The sequence below is a fragment of the Urocitellus parryii genome, chromosome 1, assembly GCF_045843805.1.
Source record: "Urocitellus parryii isolate mUroPar1 chromosome 1, mUroPar1.hap1, whole genome shotgun sequence".
Taxonomy (NCBI): domain Eukaryota; kingdom Metazoa; phylum Chordata; class Mammalia; order Rodentia; family Sciuridae; genus Urocitellus; species Urocitellus parryii.
This window is the reverse complement of record NC_135531.1, coordinates 92376743-92395295: the sequence shown is the minus strand read 5'-3', so window position 1 is coordinate 92395295 and position 18553 is coordinate 92376743. Positions and strand designations below refer to the sequence as shown.

General features: G+C 34.4%; 1 protein-coding gene across 7 annotated transcripts in view; it reads right to left on the bottom strand.

Moving 5' to 3' along the window:
- Positions 1–18553, bottom strand: part of Apc (APC regulator of Wnt signaling pathway) — a 122270-nt gene that overhangs the window by 80579 nt on the left and 23138 nt on the right. Inside the window, exon 1 of one of the 7 annotated variants that reach the window (XM_026401245.2) lies at positions 5731–5761. The exons of 5 other annotated variants lie outside the window; for them this stretch is intronic. The gene's annotated coding sequence lies outside the window, so the exon portion shown is untranslated. Of the gene's footprint in view, positions 1–5730; positions 5762–18553 lie in introns of those variants that run through there. One more of the 7 variants, XM_026401251.2, reaches the window with a different exon arrangement.

Below are 18553 nucleotides of genomic sequence, written 5' to 3'. Positions count from 1 at the left end.
TGTTACTGATACCTTGATTATAGTTCAGTGAAAACCATTTTAGACTCCTTACTTTCAGTACTGTGTGAGATAATAAATTTGTGTTATTTTAAACCACTACATTTGCAGTAATCTCTTACAATAGCAATAGGAAATAATGTTCTAAATACAGTGATCCTTCTCTTAGGGCTAAATTCCAGTGAAATCCATATGATCTTCAAATATATCAACAAATTCTTTGACTCTATTCTTTGAAGGGGTAGGGTCTCTTGTATGGGCTAGACTTACTGACTACTAATAAAAATAATATGGTAGAAATGATGGTTATGCAGCTTCTGAGAACATGTTGGTCACGAATGGCTTTCTTCTTGCTCTTTCTTGCTGTGTTTCTTTGGGGATGCCAGTTGCCATGTCATAAAGACAAGACAGACTCTTGAGAAGCCCAACTGAAGAAACTGAGGCCTCTTGCTAATAAATAGCCTAAGAGAAACAGACTACATGAGTGAGCCATCTTGGAATTAGATTCTCTAGTTTAGTCAACTCTCAAATGACTGTGGCCTTGGCTGATGTCTTGACCATGTGTCAGACCACCCAAATAAGACATTCCTAAATTCCTGCCTCACAGAAACTCTGAAATAAAAAATGCTTATTATTTAAGACACTATGTTGTTTAAGCCACTAAGTTTCTCTGATATGTTATGTAATGATATGTAACTAACATAGTTCATAAAGACTCATTTATAAGGGCATATACCATAGCATTGTCTGTGTAAGGAAATTTGAAAAGTCTAATAGAATAGCGGAAGGAGAGGTGGAAGAGAGGACAGGAGGGAAAAGCAGGGGATTACAAACTGAAATAGATTTCCATGCATGTGTAAGTTTGTCAGGATGAATCTAACTACTAGGTATAATCACAAAGTTCTAATAATAATTAAAAAAAAGAATTAGAAAACTTTAATAATAATAATAATAAAAGAAATTTTGGAAAAAATCTAGAGCTTTCACTAGAGGTAAAAACAAATATTATGGATTCTCTGCAGCAGAGTTGGCACCACATGCTTGCTTGACATAAAGTAAAATGAGTAGATATTAAAAATGGTATTGAGTTAAAAACTATTCAAGAGCTGGGATTGTGGTTCAGCGGTTGAGCGCTCGCCTAGCACGGGTGGACCCAAGTTCGATTCTCAGCACCATATGAAAATAAAGGCATTGTGTTGTGTCCATCTACCAAAAAAAAAAAAGAAAGAAAAAAAGAAAGAAGATTATCTCTCTCTCTTTAAAAAAAAAATTCAAAAATTATATAAATTAAAAACATTAATCGGCATATGTACAAGAGAATTGAAAGCAGGGACTCAAACAATAATTTGTATACCATAGCAGCATCATTCTTAATAGACAAAAGATGAAAGCAACCCAAGTGTACACTGACAAATCAATGAACAAAATGTGGTATACATATATAAAAAAAAATTATCCGGTTTTACAAATGAGGGAATTCTGGCCAGGCACAGAAGCACACACGTGTAATACCAGCAACTTGGAAGGCTGAGGTAGGAGGATTCAGAGCGAGTTTAAAGCCAGCCTTAGCAATTTACCAAGACTCTGTTTCAAACTAGAAAGGGTTGGGGAGGTGGTTCAGAGGTTAAGCACCCCTGGGTTCAATCCTCAGTACCAAACAAAAAGAAGGAATTCTAATTCATGCTACAGCATAAATGAACTTTGAAGACATTATGCTAAGTAAAATAAACTAGTCCCAAAAGGACAAATATTATGATTCTACTTATATGAAGTTCCTGTACTAGTCAAATTCAGAGACATAAAGTGGAATGGTGATTGCCAAGGTTTGAAAGGAGGGGAAAACTGGGAGTTGGGGTTCTCAGAGTTTCAACTGGAGAAGATGAAAAAGTTCTGGACATCTATGTTGATTATGGCTATACTACAATATAAATGTACTTAATGTCACAGAACTATACACTTAAAAATGGCTAAGATGGCTAAGTGCCATGGTGCATGCCTGAAACCACAGCTACTCAGAAGGCTGAAGCAGAAAGACTGCAAATTTGAGGCCAGACAGAACAACTGAGTAAGACCACTGTCTCAAAAAATAAAAAATAAAAAGAAAAATTAGGATAGTAAATTTTGTGTTGTTTTGTTGGGGGGTATAGCACAGTGCTAGTGCACCTGCTTAGCCTGCCCAAAGCCCTGGAACAAAACAAAACGAACAAGAACACATTTGAATGAGTGCCTATAAGAGGAGTGGGATACCGGTATGAATAGGTATGAATAAAGGGGAGAGGCTGACCTTGTAAATATTGATAGTGCCATGGTCTGATTTTTACAAAGGCAATTTTGGGAACATACCTATTATATAACATTGAAATGTCATCTGTGCCAAAATGAGCATTGGTATTCCTTTCCTCATTAACACTACAGAGATCAAAAATCACATATATTATGATAGTTAGTACTAAAAGATCAAGAAATTCCTTCATCTAACCTTCTCATTGGATATCCAAGATACTTAGTACTTCAAAAATAATTTAATTTTCAAAATTATCTAGGATTCCAAGCAGATTTTACAAAAATGGAGTGTTTCAATGAGTGATCCTACCCTTTCCTTTAAATTAGAAGATATTTCGGATTATATGAACCTTTAAAGATCCTAGGAATATCTCTAGATAGGGCAAAGGGATGGGAGGGGAAGGGAAGTGGCATGGGGGTAGAAAAGGTGGTGAATGAGATGGACATCATTACCCTAAGTACATGTATGAAGACACAAATGGTGTGAATATACTTTGTATACAACCAGAGATATGAAAAATTGTGCTCAATTTGTGTAATATGAATTGTAATGCATTCCGCTGTCATATATAACAAATTAGAATTAAAAAAGATCCTAGGAATGACAATAAAATTTCACATACTTCTGTTATGAGTTCCTTACAGGTTAGTTCTCATGCCTTGTATCATTCTTCAACATCTTTCATAGGTTTGGCATTTAGTAGGTACACTTAATAAATATGTAGTGAATATATTTACCCAAGTGTTACTCATCTTTTTACAAGCTCTACTCCATCCTATGTGTTTGGACTCTAATTCAAAAAAAGGAAGGTGAGATCAAAATTGAAGAAAACAGGGGGCTGAGGTTGTGGCTCAGTGGTAGAGCGCTCACTTTGCATGTGCAAGGCCCCGAGTTCGATCCTCAGCACCACATACAAATAAATAAGTGTATAAAAAAATCAATGAAATTATTAAAAAAAAAACTGAAGAAAACATTTAAACATATAAAACTATAAAAGACTGGTTAAATTGGTGGGCAGGGTGGCACATGCCTGTGATCCCAGCAGTTCAGGAGGCTGAGGAGCTAAACAACGCAGTGAGACCCTGTCTCTAAATAAAAAATACAAAAAAGGATTGGGGATGTTGCTCAGTACTTGAGTGCCCAAGTTCAATCACTGGTATCCCCAACCCTTTCAAAAAAGATTGGTTAAATTATGTGACATAACAGTATAAAATATAAAAATGGTAAAATAAAAATCTATATGATAATTAGTGCAAATAAAAATGATAGTTTTCAGTTCATAAAACATGAATATTTACTTTAAATATTTGCCTAATTAATTGTGCTATTTCTTAATAGCACAATTCTTATATTAACAATGAATAATTTCAAAGACCTACTAAGTATTTTATAAGGTATTCTTATATTGTGGTTAAAACCCCACAATCATGTGGGATTCCTTTTCACTGATCAATGATTTGTCAGTGATATATGCTTTTCAAATAATTTCTGTTATGTATTATTTTGTGTTATATATTAACGTACACTATTAAATAGTTTTATAGAACTTGATAAAAGAGAAGATTCAAGTTCTTTAAGTCCTCATACAATTCATGACCTTGGTTAAAGTCACAACATACCTTGATTAAGAGTACTCTAACATTTTAAGTGAAAATAATACTACACTGAGTCAATCAAACAATAAAATGAGAAAATTCATGTAAAAATGTTATAAACTTTCAAGGAATACATAAATTGAGATTCAAAGAATTGAATAATATTAGCTATTACATTTCATTTGCAATTTCAATGTGACATTTTAAATTCTAGTCACTTTCCATCAAATTTAAAGATTCCCTTAGTACTGGCCTGATCAAGTACTTTTTAAAGCAAAAAATGATTTTTAAAGAATAGTTTTAATTTATTGATGAAAAGCATATAATTTTTTAAGTCTAATTTCTTATTATCTTAGAAAAAATTATAAATCAAATTATAAGTTCTGTTAAGACTTTCTATTACATAAACCTATCTAAGAGCCACAGTTACTGATCTGGAGGGCATTACAAAGCCGCTGCCATTCTTGTCCAGGGAGTGAGGAGGTGTGGCAGGCAGGTTACCTTAAATATGCATAAAGATAAGGCATTTAAAATTATTCAATCTGAAAACATAATTTTAGACATTAAAGTAATGGAAAAAATAAAAACAACTAAAAACACTTTGTATCAAGAGTATATTATGAATATTCACTAAATATATCTTTAAAAAAAGCCATGGTGCTTTAACTTTAAATATTTGCCTGTAGACTTTATTCAATGATATCTAAAAGTGACCAAAGAGAAATATGAGATTACTTAATAAATACAGATCTTAAATTTAGGCCTATGAAAAAATTATCACAATTTACATTAAAAAGTAACTTGCTCTTGAATGACCTAATTAATGACATAAAAGCTACACTAACAAAAGATCCACTGTTTCATACATAATTTATTAAGATTTCCTGCAGGATTTCTGTTAAATCAAAGAATTTGAGCATCTCTTTTGTGATGTAGGATCTAAGTATCTGATAAATGTCAAAACATTAATAACCTAATATTTTTCTTACTTTAACGAACAATATTTTTTTCTCCTATTTAGGCTCCATTTATAAGAAACCACAGTTGGTTTCTAATAAATGGATTCTACCCCTGGCATTTGCTGCAAGGTTTCTTATTCCTCTGCAGTTGTCCTTTCAGCCTAACAGAGAGAAAAGCAGTGCTGCAGTCATCCACAAAAAGCCTCTACCACTGCATTTTGTAACTAACAAAGACACTGGTATCTTTTTACCACTCTATTCACAGAGAGTTAAGTTAGAAGCTATATAAAAGCAGGCATTTTACTATTGCTCAATATTTCACCAGTCAACCAAAAACATCACTAAATCTCTGCATTACCTGCCTCTTCCTCTTCCTCCCATTCCCGTTACCCCTCTATACTAGATTCCACATCAGCCAGTTCTGTATTCCCTCTTTTGGCTACCGCTGCCTGTGTCCTTGTGGCCAAGGAGGAAAAAGCCTTTCAATGGGTTAGAGCTTTTGCTCCTCGCCATGAATATGCTCCATTCTTTGTTGTCCTCTACCCGTTTCCTTAGATACTGTTATTCCACTCCACTCTGTCAACAGGCATTATAAAAACAAAACCCCCTTCTAGCTTCAAAAACAGCTCTCTCACCAGACTCCCCTTAACACTTCTACCCCTCCCCCTTCTTCCTCTTCTGTCAAAAACCCTGGATCAAAAGCACAGGAAATCCATCTCTGGTGCTGCAGTGGGGGGTGGGGGAGAGAAGGGGGCCGACGCCCCTGCCTCCTCTTTTGGCATATGGCAGCGGACCCGGTGCCAAGGAAAGGCCACAGGGTTAAGACCCTCAAAGGGAAAAATCGCGTCCTCCCTTCCCCCGCAGGCAGCCTGGCCATCGGGGCTCCAGCACCTACCCCATTTCCGAGCCCGGCAGCACCTCCATTCCGTCTCCAGTGACACCCCAGCGGGCTGCGCCAATACAGCCACATGTCGGTCACGTGTCCCCAGGCCCAGCCAATCCGCGGGTACCGGACTGAGCAGGGGAGCGCCCTGGTCCGCATCCAGTGGATTACACAGCTGCTTCACGCTCGGCTTCCGATCCCGCACTCTGCAGCAGCACACAGGGACCCGCCCCGCAGCACAGCCAGTATGGGCCCTAGCCTGCACTGAGCCTTGTGAGCCTCCAGGGTATGCCCTCACTGCCCCTACCCAGGCAATCCAGGGAAGCTGATGGTGGCTGACATGCGGAACAGGGTGAGGTGGGAAGGTCCACAGGGCAGAGATTAGCGTGAGATGCTAGAGATGGGTGGGGGAGTAATAAATTACATCTCATTGGCTATGATTCACATGCTTACAGCAAAGACATAACTAATTCTATTAAATGTATCACCACAAATAATTTTATATTACAAATCAAGGACTTGTTAGGTAAATCACTCCATTACATTTGAATTTAAAACAATTAACAGAAAAGCTATGATGCAGCACAGCACAGTGGTTGAGACCAGAACCTAAGAGTCACAGTGCCCGGGTTTTATCTTTTTGCCCTTGTCATTCTACCTCTGTAATTTTAGTCCCTTAATCTCAGTGCTTCAATTTTTTTTTTCCTCTACAAAACGAAAATAGAAATATAGAGAAGTTAATAAATACAGAGTAGTATTTATAGCAGTCCCTGAAACAGGGTAAGTGCTTAGCTACTACTGAGGTGCATATGTAATATTTTAATGCAAATTCTACATTCCATTTAAATCTAACCACGTGGAGCTTAAATCACTAACTTTATTAGTGAGAAAGGCAGGTTCAAAAACTGCCAAGAATTTAAAGTTCGATTTAAGTTCTGATTTGAAGCGTGGAAGGGTGTATGTGTTCCATTGTCTATTTAAATTTAACAGGATTCTATACTTCAGGTTTCTAAGTGAAGTATTTTTACTATAGTATTTTTTTAGCTTTTAAAATATATGAAGAGTACACCATTTTATTAACACAGTTATATATATCAAAAGGGGGGCACACTCACGATGTAATCCCAAATATTGGGGAAGTGAGGCAGGAAGATTCAAAGTTTGAGGCCAGCCTCCACCAATTTAAAGGGACACTCTCTGTTACACACATATACACACTACATATAAACATACATACATATAGACTGAGAGAATATCCTTTAGAAGACAGAAATTATAGGGTGATTTTTATGTTTCCTTTGTGCTTCTGAATTTCTTCATTCTATTATAATGTCTGATATATATCTAAAATGCCCTATGTATATGTTGAACAAATAAATCAATGACTTCTACACTACCACATTATTACTCTAATTAGGATTACATATTAAAAGTTTAAATATATTCAGAAAAAGTTTCCCTTCATATTTGAAATAAAGGAAATATGTAAATCAATTTGATTCTAGCCTAAATATCTCTTTTATGAAAATGACTTCATTTTACAAAAGGCTTTCAAGATGCTATTACTGAAAGTGCATGATTAATTGCCCAGGACTTCCATAGTCATCATTTGTGACAAATTCGGAATTTTTCATGAGGCCTACTAGAACTTCCAGAAAGAAAAAGTATCTTTTGAAATAAAGAACATACTTCAAAAGCTCCCCAAAATAACTTCTTAGTACCTTAGGAAACAATTTTAAGTCTCTTACTTTTGATTCAGACTATGAGTCAAGAATAATTCAAGCTTTTACTTAGTAAACCAGTTTGTAGCCAAAATTTGTCTAAATTTTTACCACAAGTATTGTAGAAATGACAAATGACAAAAGTTTTATTACTTTTACTTTAAATAGTTTTTGGAGTGCTGGAGACTGAACCCAGGGCCTTGCATATTCATTCTAAGCAAGCACTCTATCACTGAGTTACACCTCAAATCCCATCAAATGATAGTTTTAAACAAAGTTGTGACCATTACATGTTCATTATATACTATGCTTTAAAAAAAACAAGCCCGTCCAAAAATTTCACATTTTGCAATGTTGCCAAATAATTATTTAGTAAAAGACTTTTCAAAATAGTTTCCCCAGGGATTCTAAAACTGAATTAAATTTCATTTTAAAAATATATTCTACTATTTTTGAAACTATAATTTTTACATAGACAATCAAAATATATTAGGCCAAAGGAGATCAATGAAGCACTAATTATTTACCAGGTTATATGTAGGAATAAAGCTCCTGCCATCACTACTTAATTGAATTAGTTATATTACCCATATGCTATGTTAAAATAACTTCTGATCAAAATGTAAAACAGAAATAAATTTTACGTTAAGACTGTTTTCTATACTTTTAAACGTATTCTTTATTTGTTCGTTTTAGTTATACACAACAATAGAATGTATTTTGACATATAAATACATGGAGTATAACTTCCCATTCTTGTGGTTGTACATAATTTGGAGTTACACTGATCGTGTATATGAACACAGGAAAGTTATGGGCAATTCTTTCTGTCTCTCCTATTCCCATTCCCCATCCCTTCCCTTCTTTCCCCTTTTTCTAATCCAATGCACTTCTATTCTTTCCTCCCCATGCCCCACCCTATTATGTGTTAGCATTCGCATATCAGAGAATATTGGACCTTTGGTCAAACATAGTAATTTTAAAAAATGACCAATCATTGTTTTTAGTAAAAGGTTTCATAAGTAAAGGTTATAAATATGAACACGTAATTCACTTTTTTTTTTTGGCAGTATTGGTGGGTGATTAAACACAGAAGTGCTGTACCACTGAGCTACAGCCCCAACCCTTTTATTCATTTTTTTTTTTTTTTTGTTTTGGGGCCGGGTCTCACTAAATTGCCGGGGCTGGCTCAAGTTTGTGTTTCTCCTGCCTCAGCCTCCTGAGTAGCTTGGATTACAGTCTGTGAAACTGTGCCACTGCAACAAGATTAACCAGAGTCTTAATGTCTTAAATTTTGTATTCTATTTTTACATACACATTTGGCCTAATTTAAATACTGTGGTTTAAAAAACTGACAAGAATAGTATTGGTAACAATATTAACTAGTGTAAAATAAGTTAAAAATAGTGCTCCTTTCTGATGCCTTAGTTGACTCCTGTGCTTTTATTAATAAACTCAAGTCTTTCTGTTTATTGGAGGCCTCAGACAGAATAGATTTCTGCCTATAAAAAGATAATTTTTTTAAAATTTAAAAAGTCATTGTAGTGTAAATATAACTTCTATAACTAAAACTCCGGTTCATTTAGAAACTCTTCAGTCTTTGGATTTATAACTGTGGTTTGATGGGAAAACATCAGAAAATAGATTTTTAGGGTCAAAATGGTTGGGAAATCCTTTCAATATTTTTCATGGGATATAGGAGGGAAGTGAAATGTAATGTCAATGAGATTTTTAGTGATGTATAAGATATGTGGGAAATACAGTCATAGTCGTATTTAAAAAAATTAAAATATTTTTTAAAGTTGTGGATGGACACAATATCTTTTTTTTTTTTAATTTATTTTTATGTGGTGCTGAGGATCAAAACCAGTGCCTCACAGGTGCTAGGCAAGCACTCAACCATTAAGCTACAATCCCAGCCCAGTCACAGTCTTTTAATGAGCTAGATTTACTTATTTGTTTTTGAAGGATAAAAGTCTCAAAAGAAGTATTCCTAGCCCCAATAATAGATTCTTCAGTTTTTCTTCTTATCAGCAGACATCAAAATAGTTTATACTCCAGCTCCCTAGGCTTTCCACTGCTGACAATGGATTTAAGAAGTTTAGTCATGGAGTGCCTGAAGGGATGTTAATTAGTCTTCCCACACTAAATGCTTCCAACGTGCATCAGGTTTCCTATGGCTGCCACAACAAATTACCACAAATTTAGTGGTTTAAAACAATATAAATTTAAAACCTTATAGTTTTATTCAACCCTTAAGGAAACACTTTTAAGGACCTTGTGTTGAGTCTTCCTCAGTAATCCACAAAAATCTACCAGTTTTCAGATCACCTTAATTCCCCTATGCTACATAATCTAGTAAATTTAGAGTCTGGGAATTAGAAAGAAAGTGGACATCTTTGAGAAGCCATTATTCTGCTGACCTCATTACAACTTTATTTCTATTTCAGGACTTGCATCCTTATAATAATTAAGTTATCTAAACAATTAGCCATTTCTAAAATTTATAGCTTCTTACAGATATTTGCTTCTCTTATTGATACATCAGAAGGTTCCATGTGGAGACTGAAGATTAGGTTCACAGTCTGAATCTTTCATTTTGTAGTTCTATAACGCTAAAAGTCACTTAATTTTTCTAAGATTTCATTACTTCATCTGTAAAATGGGAATAAATATCTGTTTGACTTATTTTGCAGAACTGTTATTAGGATCAAATATGCTATTGTGAGCAAGCTTTATAAACTGTGAAATGCTTTCTTAAAATAAAGGATTCTTAATTGCTCTGCTGGTGCAAATCAAGGTTCACCTCAAACATATTTGCATGAAATGATCTACAATCCTGGCCAGAATCAATTTACCCTCCTTTTCAAAACCTCGAATGTTTGTACCTTTTTTTATGGCACATACACTTTTTTATAATCTTATCCTATGTGTACAATATTATCCTATTCCTGACTAAAAATCTCAAGGGAAAAGCTGGGCATAGTGGTGCACGCCTGCAATCCCAGTGGCTCGGGAGGCTGAGGCAGGAGAATCACAAACTCAAAGTCAGCCTCAGCAATTTAGTGAGACCTTAAGCAACTTAGCGAGATCCTGTCTCAAAATAAAATACAAAAAGGCTAGAGATGTGGCTCTGCAGTTAAATGCACCTGGGCTCAACCACTGGTACCAAAACAAAAATGAACTCAAGGAAAAAACCCAAAATATCACAATATTTTGTGCATAGTAGGTATTTATTAAATACTGGTTTAAAATTAATATCTAAAGGACATCTAATGAAGATGCCTTCATAATAACATTAGAGCAACTGATAAATAATATTACCACAAAATACAACTTTCTTTTTCTTTTTCTTTTTTTTTATTGGTTGTTCAAAACATTACAAAGCTCTTGACATATCATATTTCATACATTAGATTCAAGTGGGTTATGAATCAAAATACAACTTTCTACAGAGAAAATGAAATAATTTAGGTTAAAACTCTGGCCCTTGTAGGTGAAAAATATTTGTTGTGACACAGCCATGCAACTAAGTTTATGAGCTCAGGGAGCTGCACTACAGAATCTCTGTAGTAGTGTGAGATTTTTTTAAAAAATATTTTTATTTTTTTCTCCACATTTTAAAATTTGTGCATTACAGTTCAACCAACGCCTTTGCTCCAGGGTCATGAAAATAGGGAGGCAGGACAGACCTGAATAAAAGCTACACACTAAGAACTAATCAATAGCTATTTATTTATTTATTTAAGTTGTAGTTGGACACAATATCTTTATTTTATTTTTATTTTTAAAAAAAATTTTAAAATCTTTATCTTTTGTAGTTGTAATTGGACATAATAATTTTATTTTACTTATTTATTTATGTGGTGCTGAGGATCGAACCCAGGGCCTTGCACATGGGAGGTGAGTGCTCTACCACTAAGCCATAACCCTAGTCCTAATCAATAGCTCTTAACACTTTCCCAATACTTGTTTAACATACATTTGACCAATAGTCTTGGCATTTTTCCAATGCTTGCTTAGCATGGATTTTGATCCTGCCTACCCAGAAGCCATAAGCCCCTAGACTAGTACATTTAAAAGGTAACTGCTATGAGGTCCCCTCTTGCCTTATGGGAGTTCTATCTTTTCTTCTCACTTAAATAAATCCTATTCTTTTATGCTCACTCTTCCTCATCTATGGATTTCTTCTTTGAATTTATTAGACTAGGACCCAGAAAGAAATTGGTGATGACCTCCTAGAGTCTACCATTAAGAGCTGCAACAGCCACTTGATAGTAGTGGAAAAGAACAAAGCTTTGATGGCTGTGATCCCCTGAGCTGGCACGCATCCTCTCCTGTGATTAACAGCTAACACTACAATGGGCTTTCTCAACTTATGAGCTTCTATAGCTTATGCAGACCCCACCTACCAGAAGCAAAGAATCTAGTTTCCCCCAAACTGTGATTTCAGTTGTACATAATGGTGGGATTTGTTGTTACATATTAGTATGTGCATGTAATGTAACAATATTATTTGGTCAATATCCCTTCCCAGAAATTCTCCCCTCACTTCCCTCCTTCTACCTCCTTGTGAAGAGATTTGAAAAACCAGTAGGTCACTATCTCTGAACTTAAGGTGGAGGCAGTGGTATGTGCTGCCAGGGGTGAAAAGCATAAGTACTCTCTAGATTGTGCTGTCAAAGCTCCTCACCCCAATATAGAGGGAGACCATCTGGAAATTTAGAGCACTACACAGGCCTTGCTTAGATGTGTGTGTGGGGGGGATGGGAAACGTGGGGGGGATGGGAAACGTGGGGGGGGGACGAGGGGTGGGGACGGGAAGGGGACAGGGACTTCTTCCTGTAACAAAGCTTTCTAGGCACCTTGTAAATATACTGGCAATTAACATGACAAAAACATGCAGAGAAATAGACATTAAAAATGCTTTTATCACATTAAGAAATCAAAGAAATAGCAATAAAAAGTACCATTTTCATCTATTAAATGGGCAATAATATTTTAAAATAATATTATATGATCAGGGAGAATACATGAAAATAAGCAGTATCTATCTTTCAAAAGTTTTCTTAAAATGCTTATACCCAAACAAGATCAGTTAAAAGAAATGATCCTATGTACAATTCGATACATGCACAAAGACAGTCAGCATTATTTATACTATGAAATGTTTGAAAGAACCTCAATGAGTAGCACATACCTCCAATCCCAGTTATTTGGGAGGCTGAGGCAGAAGAATCAGAAGTTCCAGGACAGCCTGGACAATAAATACTGAGACCACATATCAAAAAAACCCCCCAAAATCATGTTGTCAGCAAATAATGATAGTTTGAGTTCTTCTTTTCCTATTTGTATCCCTTTAATTTCTTTTGTCTAATTGCTGTAGCTATAGTGTCAAGGACTGTGTTGAATAGAAGTGGTAAAAGAGGGCATCCCTGTCTTGTTCCAGTTTTTAGAGGGAATGCTTCTAATTTTTCGTCATTTAGAATGATGTTGGCCTGAGGCTTAGCATAGATTGCTTTTACAATGTTGAGGCATGTTCTTACTATCCCGAGTTTTTCCTAGTGTTTTGAACATGAAAGGGTTCTGTATTTTGTCTGCCTCAATTGATATAATCATATGATTTTTATTTTTAAGTCTATTGATGTGATGAATTATATTCATTGATTTCTGAACCAACCTGGCATCCCTGGAATGAACCCCATTTGATCATGGTATATTTTTAATATGCTTTTGTATGTGATTTGCCAGAATTTTATTGAGAATTTTTGCATCAATGTTCATCAGGGATATTGGTGTGAAATTTTCTTTCCTTGATGTGTCTCTTCCTGGTTTTGGTATCAGGATGATATTAGCTTCATAGAATGAGTTTGGAAGGGTTACTTCCTTTTCTGTTTCATGGAATAATTTGAGGAGTGTTGGTATTAATTCTTCTTTGTAGGTCTTGTAGAACTCAGCTGTGAATCCATTTGGTCCCAGGCTTTTCTTGGTTAGTAGGCTTTTGATGGCGTCTTCTATTTGCTTGCTTGAAATTGATCTGTTTAAATTGTGTATGTCTTCTTGACTCAGTTTGGGTTGATCATATGCCTCTAGAAATTTGTTGGTGTTTTTGAGGTTTTCTATTTTACTGGAGTATAAATTTTCAAAATAGTTTCTAATTGTCTTCTGTGTTTCACTAGTGTCTGTCGTGATATTTCCTTTTTTATCACAAATTATAGTAATTTGAGTTTTCTCCCTCCTTCTTTTCATTAGGGTAGCTAAGGTTTGTCAAATTTATTCATTTTTTTTCAAAGAACCAGCTTTCTGTTTTGTCAATTTTTTGAATTGTTTCTTTTGTTTCACTGATTTCCATCCTGATTTTAATTATTTACTGTCTTCTACTACTTTTGGTGTTGGTTTGTTTTTCTTTTTCTAGGGCTTTGACGTGTAATGTTAGGTCATTTATTTGTTGACTTTTTCTTCTTTTAATCAATGAACTTAATGCAATAAGCTTTCCTCTTAGCACTGCCTTTATAACGTCCCAGACACTGGAAATCCATATGCAGCAAAATGAAAATAAACCCCTATCTCTCACCATGCACAAAACTCAACTTAATGTGGATCAAGGACCTAGGATTTAGACCAGAGACCCTATGCCTAATAGAGGAAAAAGTAGGCCTAAATCTTTATCACGTTGGATTGGGCCCTGACTTCCTAAAGAAGAAAGTGTAAGAAATAAAATCAAGAATTAATACATGGGATGAACTCAAAGCTTCTTCTCAGCAAAAGAAACAATGAGGTGAAGAGAGAGCCCACATTTTGGAAGCAAATTTTTGCCACACGCACATCAGACAGAGTACTAATCTCCAGGATATATAAAGAACCAACATTCTTAATACCCCAAAACAAAACAAACAACCTAATCAATACATGGGCTAAGGAGCTGAACAGATACTTCTCAGAAGATATATATTCAATCAACAAATAAATGAAAAAAATGTTCAACAACTCTAATAATTAGAGAAATGCAAAACAAAACTACTCTAAGTTTTATCTCATGCCAGTTAAAATGGCAGTTATCAAGAATACAGACAACAATAAATGTTGGTGAGGATGTGGGGGAAAAAGCACACTCGTACTTTGCTGGTGGGACTGCAAATTGATGCAACCAATCTGGAAAGCAGTATGGAGAGTCCTTAGAAAACTTGGAATGGAACATTTGACCCAGCTATCCCACTCCTTGGTCTATCTATACCCAAAGGACTTAAAATCAGCATACTATAGTAACACAGCCACATCAATATTTATAGTGGCTCAATTCACAATAGCTAAACTGTGGAAGCAATCTAGACACCCTTCAATAGATGCATGGATAAAGAAACTGATACATATACACAATGGAATATTACTCAGCATTAAAAGAGAATAAAACTATGGCATTTGCAAGTAAAACTGCAAATGGATGGAGTTGGAGAAGATTATGCTAAGTGAGGTAAGCCAATCCTAAAAAAAACAAAGGCCAAATGTTTTCTATGATAAGTGGATACTGATCTATAATGGGGGTGCAGATGGGGATGGAGAAAATGGAGGAACTTTGATGGGACAAAAGGGAAGGAGGGATGGGGAGGGGGCATGGGGGCAGGAAAGATGGTGGAATGAGATGGATATCATTACCCTAAGTACATGTGTGACTGCACATAGGTGCGATGCTACATTGTGTACAACCAGAGAAATGAAAAGTTGTGCTGCAGTTGTATACAAAGAATCAATATGAATTCTACTGTCATATATACCTAATTAAATAATTAATTAATTAAAAGAACAAACAAAGAACCTCAATAATTGCTAACAACTACTTGATTAACTATACTTTTGGTACATTCACAAATATGTGACATAATTATATAATTCATGATATAAGGTGTAAATGTAGAATATTTTGTTTTATACATGATACCAAGTAACTTTGGGGGAAAGAGTCCTGGGAATTGAAACTAGGGCTCCTAGTACTCTACCACAGAAATACACCCTAATCTTCTGCTTTTGTTGTTGATTTTTAAACAAATTATACATGTACACAGAGAACACCAGAAAGAGATAAACAAAATATCAAGTGTTCTTCCCTGGTGCTTGATTACAAGAATTTTAGTTTTTTTTTCTGAATTTTATAAAATTCCCACAACCTAACACACATAATTTCTCTATTTTTTTTCAAATCCTAAATATTTCTAGGTTGGATACAAATCCAAGTCATAACATTTGAAGGAGAGAAAGAGATTAATGTTTATTTCCCAACCTATGGTCAAAGGCAGTCAGATTTAGTAGAAGACAAGAATGTGTATACACTGTGTGAGAGGGTGTCTTTGTTTCTATTTGTCTTATCTCCTTTTCTGGATTTATGCCTCTTTCTTATGCCTCAGCACTTTCCTTCAACTCATAAACTCTGCTCCCAAATCGTATGACTACTCCTTCATATCCTTCAGGTTTTGGCATAACTGTTACATTTTCAAAGAAACCTTTCATGATCACTTTATCAAGGCTGATATCATCCCAAATACAAATGTGTATTCAAAACACTTGAAATCTGAAAAGTTCTGTCTGCCTATGTATTCATTTTTCTTTCTCTGTCATCACTGTTTAACAACTGCAATATAAATTCCAGGAGGACAGTAACCTAGATTCACCTGCACTATTGTCTTTCTTGATTCTAGCATTTAGTTCATTTTGATCAATATATAAATGTAGATGATATAATAATACAATTCAATTTATAAATAGGGAAGTAAGATATGTACAACAAAAGTTTCAATACAAGGTAATATACTGCTAAAGGATGAGAGACTAGATCATTTCTAGCTAGGTAATCAAGAAAATACTTAGAATGACATTTAGGAATTTTCAGGTCAGAAATTGAATCTTAGGTTTAAAACCTCAAACTTCATCCTATAGGCAACAGAAAAATGTTTCAAAAAAGGATACATGATTAGAGCAAGATCTATAAAAATTAACAGTACTAGTATCTAGTTCCTCAAAGAAGAAATGATTAGAAATTAAATGCCTATTATTAGTAATTTACAGCTAAATTTAGTGGTAAAAGTGTTTATAACTGGAAAATATGTTTGCGGGGGAAAAACCAACAGATGCATAGTTTATAAGGAATTTTACTTCATGTCATTCTAGAAATTTTGAGTTATTTATTAATTCTATATTGTTAATAAAACCATAAAAGGCCACCTTTAGAAACCATTTACCCAATAAATAAAATACTCAAATATTTGTGAATAAGCAAGGAAAATTTTTCTCTAAATTCTTAACATATCCTAATCTGATAAAGCTCCAGTTTCATGGCATGCAAATCCTCATTAAGTTTTTTAAATTAAAAGTTTAAAAAAGACTTTGCTGGTTTTTATTAAAAGGTATATCTTGTATAATATTTTCAAACTTTAAACTTAAAACAGTTACAAAATTATTCCCAGAACTACAAGTTTACAATATAAACCTATAAAATGCATTCAAAGATACCAGTGACTTAAGGTCACCAAATCAACCTTAAATGGGAGGTTATGGTATACTATGAATTTGAGAGAATAAGTGCTTTTTTTAAGAAAACTTTCCTTCTGGGAAAACAGTATTAAAATTACTTTAACATTTAATATATAAAATGCCTATATTATTTGAGGAACCACATATCAGTTTATAACACATAAATTATCTCCTTATTATTCATTCAATAAATAGATAAATCAATCAGAACTGATAAGGGAAACCCCAATTTTAACTGATGTTAAAACAAACATAGGACTGGGGTTGTGGCTCAGTGGTAGAGCCCTTGCCTGGCATGCGTGAAGCACTGGGTTTGATCCTCAGTACCACATAAAAATAAAATAAAGGTATTGTGTTCACCTACAACTAAAAAATAAATGTTAAAAAAAAACCATAGGGCCTAATAAGAGTGTTTATTTATTAAAACTAAACAATAGTATTATTTATTAAACCAAATCCTTGGGTTATTTTCATACCAATATCCCCAAATTCTTGCCGTGAATAGGCAACCCTAATAAATACAATTTCCTTTTTAGATATAGATTATCTTTTTTTCCCTTCTTTTTTGGTGCTGTTGATTTAACCCAGGGCCCTTCAAATGCTAACTATATGTTGTGCCACTGAGTCACACCCCCAGCCCAGATTAACATTTTTAAAACCCAAACTTCATATTTACTTTTATAAGTCTTTTTAAGCTTTTTTTTTGCCAAGTACTCCAAGGTAAGGGTAGAATTATCCGATGGGTCACATAGCTTTTATAGATGCAAAAAGATTAAAGAATTGGACTAAATTTCATTTCACAAATACCTTTCTCAATTGACACCAACCATGAATAAACGTCTTTATCTTATACTATTCTACAGTTCATAAAATTAGAATAAAAAGCTTTTTCTCTTTTTTTTCAAAGATCTGTTATTTAATTTAAACCAATAGATCTGCTCAATAAAACACTTGGGACTCTCACAGAAAAGGTTGGATACATGTTCTCTTACAATAGTGATCAAAGTTCTTCTTTTTTTAAAGGTCTCCTACGCATTGATAAGACAATTCGGTAGGATTTGCTAACTATTTTACAGAAACAGTCTATATAAAATCTTACTTGCCTAAAAGCTAGAAGGGTTCCTCCTCCTCTTGAAATATTTTTTTCCCAACACTTTTCTGGCATTAAGAACAACATATGTTGTTAAAAAATTTTTTTTTTTTTAATACTCAGGAAACCTGATTTCCACTGAGAAATAGAAATGAGTGGCATTTTCTTTTACTGTTTAAATCTTTAACTGTTGCATAGACAGCACTATTTTTAGGGTGTCACCATGATCAACAATAACAACAACAAAAATATAAACTACCCTTACACAAAAATAATACATAATTATCTACTACTAGAAAGACCCCTCAAAAATTAGTATTCTCTGGACTGTGGTTGTAGCTAAGTGGTAGAACGTTTGCCTAGCACATGTGAGGCATTGGGTTTGTTCTTCATTACCACATAAAAACAAACAAACAAAAAAAGCAGTTAAAAAATTAGTATTTTCTCTCTTTTGCAGTATTCAAATGCTGACAAAATAGAAATCCAAACTCATTAGCACTGC